The sequence below is a fragment of the Coffea arabica genome, chromosome 1e (genome assembly GCF_036785885.1).
Source record: "Coffea arabica cultivar ET-39 chromosome 1e, Coffea Arabica ET-39 HiFi, whole genome shotgun sequence".
Lineage (NCBI taxonomy): Eukaryota > Viridiplantae > Streptophyta > Magnoliopsida > Gentianales > Rubiaceae > Coffea > Coffea arabica.
The window spans coordinates 4,973,516-4,986,854 of NC_092311.1; the positions used below are offsets into that span (position 1 = coordinate 4,973,516).

The 13,339-nt window shown below is 34.4% G+C and overlaps 1 long non-coding RNA gene across 1 annotated transcript; it reads right to left on the reverse strand.

Annotated features, from left to right (window-relative positions):
* Positions 1-12,843: 12,843 nt before the first annotated feature.
* On the reverse strand, positions 12,844-13,330 carry LOC113688559 (uncharacterized). The gene is made up of 3 exons (XR_003447987.2): positions 13,280-13,330; positions 13,071-13,189; positions 12,844-12,885 (listed from the first exon to the last, which is right to left on the reverse strand). It is a non-coding gene; the product is annotated as an uncharacterized lncRNA (long non-coding RNA).
* Between the last annotated feature and the right edge of the window lie 9 nt (positions 13,331-13,339).

The following is a 13,339-nucleotide window of genomic DNA, read 5'->3' on the forward strand; positions in this document are numbered from 1 at the left end:
ACAACGCGAATTGACGACATTTTTACCATAGGAGAGAAAATTTCTTCAAAGTCTACACCCTTCTTTTAACTAAATCCCTTCACAACCAATCTTACTTTATACTTTGGTTGTGAACTGTGATCCTAAGTTTTCAATCTATAAGCCCATTTGTTCTTCAGAACTCTCTTACCCTTAGACGGTTTCACTAAGTCATAAGTGTGATTTTCATGCAGGGACACCATTTGCTCTTACATGACTCGCAACCAATCTTCTTTGGTCTCATGCTTTAGAGCCTCACAGTAGGACTCTGGCTCTCATCTATCTGTTAACAACACATATTCATGAGGATTATGTCTGCTAGAAGGTCTCTTCTCTCTAGTAGATTTCCTAAACTCATCTTGTGGTGGCGGTGGTGGAGTAGGTGGTGCCTCATGCTCAGGTTCATCAGCAGTAGGATTACCACCATCATTGACATCCTCTCTCAGCTTTGTCTTAGTTTTCCCTTGATTAAAATCAACAGGTACTGGAATTGGATCTGGATCTGGATTTGAACTAGCAGGAATATCATCTGAGAATTTTAGGTTGTCACCTTTATCAATGTTTTCAATGGTTTGATCTTCAAAGAAAATAATATCTCTGCTTCCGATCACCTTCTTATCAATAGGATCATACAACCTATAACCAAAATGTTCATGTTCATAACCCAAGAAAGTACACTACTTTGATTTTACATCAAGTTTTGACCTCTCATCTTTGGGAATAGGAACAAATGCCCGACAACCAAAAACTCTAAAATGTTTAAAAGATACATCTTTTCCCGTCTATACTCTCTCTGGGATGTTACCATCTAAAGAAACTGATGGAGAAAGATTAATCAAATTGACTGTAGTCCTCATTGCCTCACCTTAAAAGGATTTTGGCAACTTAGCATTAGAAAGCATACATCTGACCCGCTCAGTGATGGATCTATTCATCCTCTTTTCTATTCCATTCTCTTGAAGAGTTTTTGGCACAGTCTTCTCCAATCTGATCCCACGGGACTTGCAATAGATTTCAAATGATCATCTGTACTCACCACCATTATCAGCACGTATACACATTAATTGCTTGCCAGTTTCTCTTTCAATTTTGTTATGAAAATCTTTAAACACATCCAGAATCTGATCTTTGGATTTCAAAACAAAACACCAAACCTTACTAGGAAAGTCGTTAATAAAAGTTACAAAATAAATAGCACCACCAAGAGACTTATTTTTCATATAGCAAACATAAGTGTGCACCAACTCTAACGGATTCAATTTTCTAGATGAAAAAAAATTTTGAAATGCAACTTTGTATTATTTTCCATAAATGCAGTCAATACAAGGTTTAAGTGCATTACCTCTAACTTCAGGTAGGAGTTGCTTGCGAACAAGTGTCTGAATCCTCTTTTCATCTATGTGTCCAAGTCGCCTATGCCAAAGGTCAATTGAGGAATCACGAACTGCATTCACTTCTCCTTTCCTCAACTTGACTTGCATCATGTAGAGGGTATTATGCTTCTTTCCTCTGGCAACAATGAGATTTCCTTTGCCGAGTTTTCATTTCCATCCACCTTGCGAGTTATGGTACCCCCCATCGTTAAGTTTTCCCGTAGAAATAAGATTAAGGCGAATATCAGGAACATGTTGAATATTTCTCAAGATCAGTTGGCACCCGGTATCTATGTCCAAGTATATGTCTCCCATGCCAACAACTTTGCATGAGACCTCATTTTCCATCATAACATAGCCAAAGTCTTCTTCGATGTATGTTGAGAAGAAATACCTGTGTGGAGTAATATGGTAGGATGCACCTAAATCAATTACCCAATCACTATCATAACAGATAATATTCACCTGACCATCATCACAGAATACAAACATATTATCATGAGCTGTCACAACTGCTGTAGTCTCTTCATCACCTTTTTTTTTTGCCTTATCTTTTTTCTCAGCTTGTTCCCGTTTTAAAATTTTGCATTCCTTCATATAATGCACATTCTTTTACAATAATAGCATGCAATATTTTTTGCAACTCATACCTGCTTCTGGATTTGTCATTTCTATTGTGGGGTCCTTTACTTTTGCTTCTCCCTCTTCTTTCTTTCTTTTCTGTCACCAGGGTCTGGAACTCATAGATAATTCCTTGTTCCTTCCTCATGAACTCTTCATTCATCACGGCCTCTTTTGCAATAGCCATTGTCAATGCAGCATTGGGAGCTGAATTGCTGACGGAGATCACCATGGTTTTCTAACTATCTGATAGTGAACTGAACAATAATAGAGCCTACACTTCACCATCCAAATTCAAATTTAACGTAGTTGTCTATTTTATCAATTTCTTGTTCCTTCCCCATGAACTCTTCATTCATCACGACTTCTTTCGCAATAGCCATGGTCAACACACCATTGGGAGCTGAATTGCTGATAGAGACCACTATGGTTTCCTAATTATTCTGTAGTGAACTGAACAATAATAAAACCTGTACTTTATCATCCAAATTCAAATTTAACGTAGTTGCCTGGTTTATTAATCCTTGAAAATTACTCAAGTGTTCAGCCATATCTTCCCTATCTTTATATCTCATATGAGTAATCTGCTTCAGACAACTAACCTTGCTCAAGCCGGTCTTGCGTTCATACACGCTCTCAAGTTTTTTTCATAATACATCAACTCTGGTGTCATTAGCAAATTACTGAAAAATATTCTGACCAATCTATTTTCTAATATTACCAACAATTTTTCTGTGCATAACAACTCTATAGATTCAAACAAGTCTCTACAATACAGATAGTCTTTCATTCTAGACTTCCAAATCGAATAATTAGTTGTATTTGATTTTATCATACAACCACTATCCGAATTATCCATTTTTAACTAGTACAACTGAGCAGTCCAACCTGACTGCTGTGATACCACTTTGCTGGAAAAGGGGTACTGGTGCAGGCACACAATATTGAGAAAGTTTTTACGTGTAAAACTCAAATTGAGAAAAATTACGGGACCTAGTCCAGTAAAAATTCTCAACTATCACAATAATGAGAATACACAGGTGTACCGAAATGCTCGGATGACAATAATATCACAAATATCAATCAAATGAAATTGCTATAAAATCACCCCCAAAAATTGTAACTATCAAAGAATTGGGTTTGAAAAGGTGTTATCAAACGAAGAGGAAATCTAAAATCTGAACTAGTAGATGAGTAGAGCTTGATGAGAGGATCGCATATGTAAAATTTCGTTTCAATCGGAATTCGAATCACCCTCCAATCAAGAATTTGAAATTATTTCTCTCTCTTCGTTCTTCACCCAGAGACAACAAGAATGGCAACTGACCTTTTTCTCACACACAAAAAAGAAAGCTTCTCACGTCTACTACTTATTTTTCCACTTGAAAACCCTCAAGTCTTGTTAGCTTGTGTTTTAGGTTGGCCCACAAATGGGCTGGCCTACAGAAGTCCAACAATATCAGAGTTACTTGTACAGGCACTTTATTGAGAAATGGGTACTGGTGCAGATACACAATATCAGAGTTAACTTGGAATAAATTACATTTTCCCCAAGTACTAGTTAAAATAGGAATAAATCAAATTACCAAGTAGTAGTACCGGTAGTGATAATAAAATATAGGAAAATAAAAGACATAGGACACCAAGATTTTTTACGTGGAAAACCCAAATTGAAAAAAATTACGGGACCTAATCTAGTCAAAAATCTCCACTATCACAATAATGAGAATACACTGGTCTACCCGAAATATTCGGATGATAATAATAGCACCAATATCAACCAAATGAAATTGCTACAAAATCACTCCCAAAAATTGCAACTGCCAAAGAAGTGGGTATGGAAAGACGTTACCAAACGAAGAGAAAATCCGAAATCTGAACCAGTAGATGAGTAGAGCTTGATGAGAGGATTGCGTATTTAAAATTTCGTCTTAATCTGGATTCGAATCACCCCCCAATTAAGAACTTGAAGTCATTTCTCTTTCTCCTATTTCTCTCTCTTTGTTCTTCACCCAAAGACAGCAAGAGTGGCGGCTGACCTTTTTCTCACACACAAAAAAGAAAGCTTCTCATGGCTGCTACTTATTTTTCCATTTGAAAACCCTGAAGTCTTGTTAGCTTATATTTTAGGTTGGCCCACAAATGGGCTAGCTCACACAAGTCCAACAATATCAGAGTTACTGGTACAGGCACTTTGTTGGGAAAGGGGTGCTGGCGCAAGTACAAAATATCAGAGTCAGCCAAGGATAAATTACTCTTTCCCCAAATACTAGTTAAAATAAAAATAAATCAAATTACCAAGTAATAATACCGGCAGTGATAATAAAATGTAAGAAAATAAAAGGCACAGAACACCAAGATTTTTTACGTGAAAAATCCAAATTGAAAAAAATCACTGGATCTAGTCCAGTCAAAAATCTCCACTATCATAATAATGGGAATATACAGGTCTATCCGAAATATTCGGATGACAATAATATCAACCAAACGAAATTGTTACAAAATCATCTCCAAAAATTGCAACTGTCAAAGTAGTGGGTTTGAAAAGGTGGTTAACGAACGAAGAGGAAATCCGAAATCTGAACCAGTAGATGAATAGAGCTTGATGAGAGGATCGCGTATGTAAAATTTGGTCTCAATTGGGATTCGAATCACCCTCCAATCAATAATTTGAAGTTATTTCTCTCTCCTATTTCTCTCTCTTCATTCTTCACCCAGAGACTGCAAGAATGGTGGCTGACCTTTTTCTCTCACATAAAAAGAAAGCTTCTCACAGCTGCTACTTATTTTTCCACTTGAAAACCCTCAAGTCTTGTTAGCTTGTGTTTTAGGTTGGCCCACAAATGGGCTGGCCCACACAAGTCCAACAATATCAAAGTTACTGGTACAGGCACTTATTGGGAAAGGGGTACTGGTGCAGACACATAATATCAGAGTTAGTTCAGGATAAATTACTCTTTCCCCAAATACTCGTTAAAATAGGAATAAATCAAATCACCAAGTAATAATACCAGCAGTGATAATAAAATGCAGGAAAATAAAAGACACAGGACATCAAGATTTTTTACGTGGAAAACCCAAATTAAAAAAAATCACGAGACCTAGTCTAGTAAAAAATCTCCACTATCATAATAATGGGAATACACAGGTTTACCCGAAATATTCGGATGACAATAATATCACTAATATCAACCAAACGAAATTACTACAAAATCACCCTAAAAAATTGCAACTGTCAAAAAAGTGAGTTTGAAAAGGTGTTACCAAATGAAGAGAAAATCAAAAATCTGAACTAGTAGATGAGTAGAGTTCGATGAGAGGATCGCGTATGTAAAATTTCGTCTCAATCGGAATTCGAATCACCCTCCAATCAAAAATTTGAGGTTATTTCTCTCTCTTCGTTCTTCACCCAGAGACAGCAAGAGTGGCGGCTAACCTTTTTCTCACACACAAAAACGAAAGCTTCTCACGCCTGCTACTTATTTTTCCACTTAAAAACCCTCAAGTCTTGTTAGCTTGTGTTTTAGGTTGGCCCACAAATGGGCTTGCCCACACAACTCCAACAGTAACCAAGCTCTACTAAAACCAAAATCTATTGCTAGTAGTCAATATTGATAGGCATTTGTTTTCATGTTTTACAGGGTACTACAGCAATTATTCGGATGCTTCAAAAACAGTTGATGTTTACAGATGCAAAGCTAATAGCTATCCTAGAAGCCATGGCACAGCATTCAAAGTTTCAAACCATCATACTCTTCCTCTAGCCTTCTAGTTCTGAATGAGTACTTCTTTTGACTTTCAACAAAACCATGGGCATCAAATTTCTAAAACAACATTTACAACAATTAGAAATTAATGTTACTTCCATTGACAGGGAGGCTTTAACTGATGCAAGTGTGAGCTCATCGCAAACTTCACGTTTGAATAGAGTTCCCGGAAGAAATACCATAGATTTTGTAAACCCCACCACAAACAGTAGAAGTGTTTTTCATTGAAGTTTGCGGAGATGACATTGTTAGTAACCGCATTTCCAAATATCCCAGAGTAGAAATGTGATGTTGTCAGGATTCCAAGAAATAGAACTAATTAGGAATTAGTGGTATAGTGGGTCTTTAGGCACAGTATTTTTGAAGTTTCTTGATAGTTGTATCGGTTGCACGAAAGTACAGTGGATAGGTATGATGTATTACTGAGGTTTTGCCTCAAATAGTGTAAAATGATTTCTTACTCAATGAAAAGGTTACATTTGCCTTAAAAACAAATTGGGATTTAAGATGATTTTGATGCGTGTTTGTAAATGTATTAATGCCTTTGCTTTTCGGGGTTTTCATTTTCTTTTGATAACTAAACCCTCATTTGGTACATTGACATGTCAAGAATATAAATATATTATCACGCAGTATAAATTTTCATCCAAAATAGTTAAGAAAATTATTTTTCCATTGCAGTGTCTGTTATACAAGTTTGAATGAAATGTCAATTCTTTATTCAGTGTTTCGTAATAAAATAGAATCTGTATAAATTTGACTCAATTGCCTTTGATTGCTTTATGGGACATAACATGTATTAGTTTTGTGCCATTTGTTTCCACTATGTTATTTGTGTAACTCTACATGTAGCTTTGATATATTTTTACTTTAGAAATAAATGAGTGTTCATAATGAAATACTTTAATCATAATATTTGATTAATTCTATAGTATAGATTTTTATTTTAAAATTGTGTATCTGTTAGAGATATAATTAACAAGGTAATGTAGAAATTGTATGAAGTGAAATATTCATAATTTTTTGCTATATTCTCATGATTTATATGAAATACAAAAAATATTGTACAGAATTTTTCAAAAAAGCGGTATCTTAAACATTTTCTTCCTAGTAAAAAGGGAAAATTTTATTAAATATAGAAAAAATTGGTTGTAATTAAAAATTAGAGGTAATGGTTAATTAAACTCATAAATATCATAAGATTGGGTAATGCAATTATACTTGTAAGGAAAAATTTTAATTCATTAGCTATATTTATAAGGGTACCTTTGACATCTTACAATTTTGGCTATTCCAAGATGTAGTTGCCATTTTTTGGATTATTTATTTATTTTTTTGAGGAATAGGGATTTCAAGAAAATGTTGAAATGAGTATTTTAAGGGTAAAGTCTAGGGATTGTAGTGGGTTGAATATTCTCAAAAATCTCTCTTAGCAAACTTTAACTTATTTATCTAAATCATTTACCAAATCCTATTGGGTAATCTTATGGATTTTAATTCTTAATATCAAACCCTCCTACTCACAACATGAATAGTTCAATAAAAAGGAATTAATTTTTATTAAACTAAAATCAATACATACAACATGTTAAATCAACACACTACATTCAGTCTTAAATTTGGGTAGAGCTATTGAACCTACAAGAGAAAATCTAACATTTTATAAAGGGTTAAATTAGTATTCTTCTAATTTTTAATGACAATTGTCTCCATTTGAGACTTTCAAATACATAATACATACATATATAGTGAGTGGCCTTGAATTTAGGACATCCTACTTACAATCTCTTCACACACACACACACACACACACACACACACATATATATATATATATAGGGTTTTTAGGACAATTTTTTTTTTATCAAATTCTATTGGATTGCCTGTCACTAACCCCTCATTAATACCATACCCTAACCATACCCTAATGAATAATTTATCGGTCATGTAATCAGATTAACCATCAAGTCGAGTACTTAGGAGTATCGGGTTTTACCTACCCATCCCTAGGAAAGACCTTTCCAATTTAAATGGTCCATGCCAAACATAAAATGGAATGCCCAAGTAGTGAGAGAGCCCTCTCCATTCTAGGCCATTCCAATGTACCAGAAATGGGACAATAGATTTATCACGATTGATAGCATTTATTGGTTGACCTAAAGGGGGGAGGGTTGGGTTGGGTGATACATGGGGAGGGAGTGTAAGTGAGAGGTCTCGGGTTCGAGTCCTCCTGTTTACACTAAAAAAAAAAAAAATTAAAAAAAAAATTGGTTGACCTAAAGAAACTGAAACTAAGTCAGCAATTTATTAGAGTGCATTTGAATCACTGGATTTGGGGGGTTTTGGATTTGAAATCCCATCCCAAATCCATTGTAGCTGTTTGGATGACATGAAGCTTTGGCTTTTAAATCCGCCCATGCGTACAAGTGGATTTCATGCTCTAAGCCTCTAACATCTATGAATTTTAGATTCACTTATTCCGGGCATTGTTTCAAAGGGTTAAATAATAATAATTAAAAAAAGCAACCTTGCGGTTTAACCGCAAGCAGCCTGAAGCAATGCTCAGTAGTGGCTGTGGCGGCTTCAGGCTGCTTTCAGTGCTCAAAAATTCAAGCATAGTGGTGGCGGCGGCTTCAGGCTCCTTTCAGTCCTCTCATTTTGTTATGCTTCCCCCCCTTCTGTATTTATGGGTTTGGAAGATTTGGGTGTTGACAGTAGTAATCTTGTGTTGCCTATGCCGTGTCTTTTATCTGTGAAGGCTCTTTGATAATTTTGCTTGACATTGAAAATCACTCCACGAAGAACTTTTTGAATTATATTGCTTTACCTTTTAATACATTAAGCACTCATTAATCTGTATTTAAATTTTTAAGTTTACTGAATTTGCTAAATTGATCACGTATAGACTTAATTTGTAATTTTTTTTATTGTTGTCTATTTACATTCTCTTTTTTTTATTACCCCTGAACATCTTCTCTTAAAAATTATCTCTTAGGAAAATCATTCAAAGCGTCAATCACATTCCATCAAATTAATTATTTCATTTTTCACTTTTAAAATATTAAGTTTACGTCCCTTACAGATTTAAGTTAACAAAATTTGGTTTCAAACTAAGTTTTCAATTATTTTTTAGTTTGAAATTACCACGTGACCTATATACAACCATTTTCTAGGTACAAAAAAGCCAGATCCCACATTTTTAATGGTAAAAATGAATATGGATTGAATCTAGACCTATCTATCAATTGGGCCATCTGAACTGGATTTTAACAAGCCCAGCCTTGACTCAAGTAATTAGTATCATTTTCGAGTTTTGGATTATAAGTTTTGAGTTGATCAATGCCAAACTCATACTTGACTCATAAAATATTGGGGTTGTGAGCCTAATTTTGATTGAGTCCAAACTTGCTCATTGCTTCTTAATTTCCTTAATATAATTAATATAACTGTTAAGTTCTAAAGTTAATTTAACATCAACATGACCATAACATTAAAACTATACACAATCCATTAAAAAGTATATAAACCAAGAATTTTTCAATAATAATATATCCAGTTGTTCAAAGTACATGAAAAATAGTAATAAATATGGTCAACAATCAATATATTTTCAAAGATCCTTAATTTGCTCGTACTTGGATTTGTCCTTTTGAATCTTTTGACATAATTTTGTATATTTAATATTTCTTATATACATTAATATATTTTGGCACATAACTCATAAGTATAAAGTATTAGTATTATATATTTAGATATATAATTATATATATGAAAATATAAATATATTATATATAATTATATATATAGATGTAGATTAAAGGGTCGAGTTTGAGCATAATAAGGTTCAAGTTTGGCTCACATTTAATTCGAACTTAATATTTAGATCCAAATTCAGCATAACTCAATGAAAGGTTAGACTCATCGAACTTTTCCTCAAACCTAATGAGTTGAGCTCAAACTTGCCCAGTCCCATTGACTGTCCTAATTGAATCAAATCCCTTTTTTAGGAGAAAAATTAATATAGTTTGGATCAAATTTTACTTTTTTAGAGGGCAAAATGAATATGAATCGAATCACTTATTTAACTATAAATGGGATTTAACCTTTTTATATCTAAAAAAAATGGCCATGTATGATTTATGGTTCACATAACGAATTTAGGTTAAAAAAAATAAAAAATATAGGTTGAGACCAAATATTACTAATTTAAGTTTGTAAACAATATAAAATTACCATTTTAAAAGTAAATGATGAAAATTTTATTTAACAAAATGTGAGCCATGTTTTGAAGATTTTTCCTTTCCTCTTTCATACACTTTTTCTTTCACACACTTTATATGAACACATTTTCATTCTCACGTACACATGCATGTACCTCGACCTTTTGTCACACACGAGCACATTCTCTCTCTCTCTCAAACGCACTTCATTACACGTATGCATTCTTTCTCTTTCACAACAAACTCTCTCCATCTTTTGTACACACATTTTCTTACGTATATAAGCACATAACATAGACCAGTAAACAAGGCAGTATAAATCATAATTCCTAGACCAAGAAAAAAAAAAGATAAGAGCTGACATTGAGCTCTTTCTCGCCATTGAAAATTCTCCAGGTACGTCTTGCAAGAAAGAAAACTTTATTCTTTTTTAATATTTTTTTAATTGACAACATTTACTCTACTCCTACTCTAGTCTATTTTAGGAGAGGTCTAATTAGGTTAATTGAAAAATTAGGAATTGAATCACAATCGAATCAAACTGGTGTACTATGCACTCATAAAGATTTGAAGAATCTACAAAGAGTGGCAACGTGATAGGAGACCAATGTACAAAGGGCCGTTGGTTGCAACAAAGAAAACTTTAAACTGGGGGGTTTTTGAGTTAATGGAAGCACCAAGCACTTACCGTGAACATTCTTTGGCAACTGTGGAAAGCCAGGAATAAGAAGATCTTCAACAACAAGAGTAGGAATCCTTTTGACATTGTACAGAAAGCTCATCTAGAATGGATAGAATACACTGAAGTGCAAGGTACAGGTAAGCTGGCAAGCAGACAGGAAACATCAGCTAGCAATGAAGAGGCACCAGGTGACACAACAAACAGCAACACAATGACAATTGTTGTGGAGGTGAGCCAGCAGAAGGAAACGAAAACTGTGAGCATTGGTATAGTGGCAACCAAGGACAACAAGGTGCATGCTGCATGTGCCATGAAGGACAGAAGTATAGGGGACACTTTATTGGATTATGCTGCTGCACTCAAATTAGCGTTGTGTAAAATCAGCGAAAAGCATTGGCCTGCTGTGCATCTGCTTGTTTCATTCGCACAGATGGTACGAATGCTGAGAAATACCAAGACCACAGACATAAGACTCTTTGCTCAATTGGAAGACATTCACATGTTCAAAGCTTTGTTTATGAACTGCTCATTTAGCTTAGTTGCCAACCAGTGTAATAGATTAGGGAGAAGAATTAGTAAGTATGCTACTACATTAGCGCAAGATGAGGAATATCCAAGTCCTCTGTGTCAAATGACACAATTGTAGAGCTCCTTATGGGCCGGTGCTCAAGTTTGTATAGCTTGTTTTGAAATCAATATATTTCCTAACGTTTCTGTTAAAAAAAAAGGAAAAACAATACAAACATATAAATAATCCGGGGGATAATTTTAGAAACCTCCCTCGAGATTTCCAGCAATTGCAGAGAGCTCTTCTCAAGTTTCAAAAATTACACCTACCACCCTTATTTTTAAGGTTTATGTAACAATATAGGCCCAATGAAATATAAATTTTCACAAATATTCTAAAACACCTTCTTCAAAGAACAAGACAAAACAAAACAAGGTTTTAATCTTTAATTTATTGTACGTGTCATACTCACTAAAACAAACAAAGTCCAACGACTCTAACTCATCTCAAAATTTATTACTTGCTAACTCTTGCCTAATGCAACTTACTACCACCACTACCAATATTAAACTAAGAAATGCCCCCATGCCCCTAAAAATATAATTTATCATTGCTCTAGCACTCTCAGAAATAGAAACAAAAGTCCGCCTTTATAATAAAACCACAGTCAATAGGTAAATAAAAGAGAGAACCAATGAGTAATTGTTAGACTTTTTGCTTAACAAACATAATAGTCACTTCTTTATGTTCCAACTCTCAATTTCATTTTTTTTCTTCACTGCCACCTTTTTCATCTTCCCTGCACCTTGTTAATTTGGTAACTTCAATTGGCTAACATTTGTAAAGAGTAAAACTATTGGAAAAAAAAGAAAGGGTCTAAAATTTTTCTAGAATGAAAGAGACAAAAAGACAAAAAATACAGAGAAATTTTAGAGATAGTAAAAGGTTGATAGTGGTGTGATTGGTAATAATGGAGTGCGATATTTGATGAAAGGGAGAAGCGGTTATAGGAGAAAAAGAGAGAAGAATATGAAAGAAGGAGGGAGGGAGGGAGGGACTAGGGAGGAAGAGATGAAAATTAGAAAATTGATGTAAATTATTTTTTGAGATTAGTAAATGACAAATAGAATAATAAGAAGTATTTTCGGCTTTAAACATCCCTTTATGAATTAATTATTAAGTGGAGGACATTTTAGTCATTTGATTGGTCTAAGGGAGGTCTATGCAATTATTGAAACCTCAGCAGAGCCGAATGAAATTGTCAAAAACCTCAAGGGAGGTTTCTGAAATTATCCCATAATCTGCAGCAAGTAGATATTCTTTGTATCTGTCTTGCTCCTTTTTCTTCCGATGTTACTGACTCCAACAAATACATTGAAGTGGTGCAATAAGACAAATCTGTCATAGAGACGTGTATAAGTTTTGGAAATAGCCCGCCATAGACTTTGTGTGACCAAGTGATAAACCGCATCCTCCTAATAGAAGTAGAGGCCAAGATGGAAGTTTGTTACAGCATAATGTATGTCATAGAGCCTTCTAGCCACATGCTCAACGAATAAATAGTATTTTCAGGCCTGAAATCTTCGAAAGGGTCTTCATTCTTGATTAGATTGTGGTTATGTTGATCTCAACCCCATCAATTGGTCGTGGAAGTGGCAAATAACTCATTCCTGCATCAGCATTGACCAGTTCCCACCTGAAAAGTTTCAAAAATATACATGTCTCATTTTTTTTTTTCATCAGTATTAGAGTTGCATTTGTGCGATAACTTTGATTGCTGAATAAACAAGAACTTGTCAATTTTGAATTTAGCCTTTTTCTTTGTAAATTGGAAAATAAACCAACAGTTGGTGGATAAAATTAGTGTCGTGTATCACATACCTGTACCCTACGACCAAATGGTGGATGAAAATGGCAATTTGCATTCGACCAAGCATATTTCCTGGACATATCCTTGGTCCCCCTCCAAAGATCAAGTTTGTCCAAGGCTTTGGTTTTCCCTGAAAGAAGTATATATCGAAGTTAAATAATTATATATGTAAATTAAAATTCACGTTTTCCAGGAAGATGCAAATGATATTTCTGCTTACATTCCACCTATCTGGATTGAAACTTAACGGATCTTCAAAATTTTTTGGATCAGCATGAAC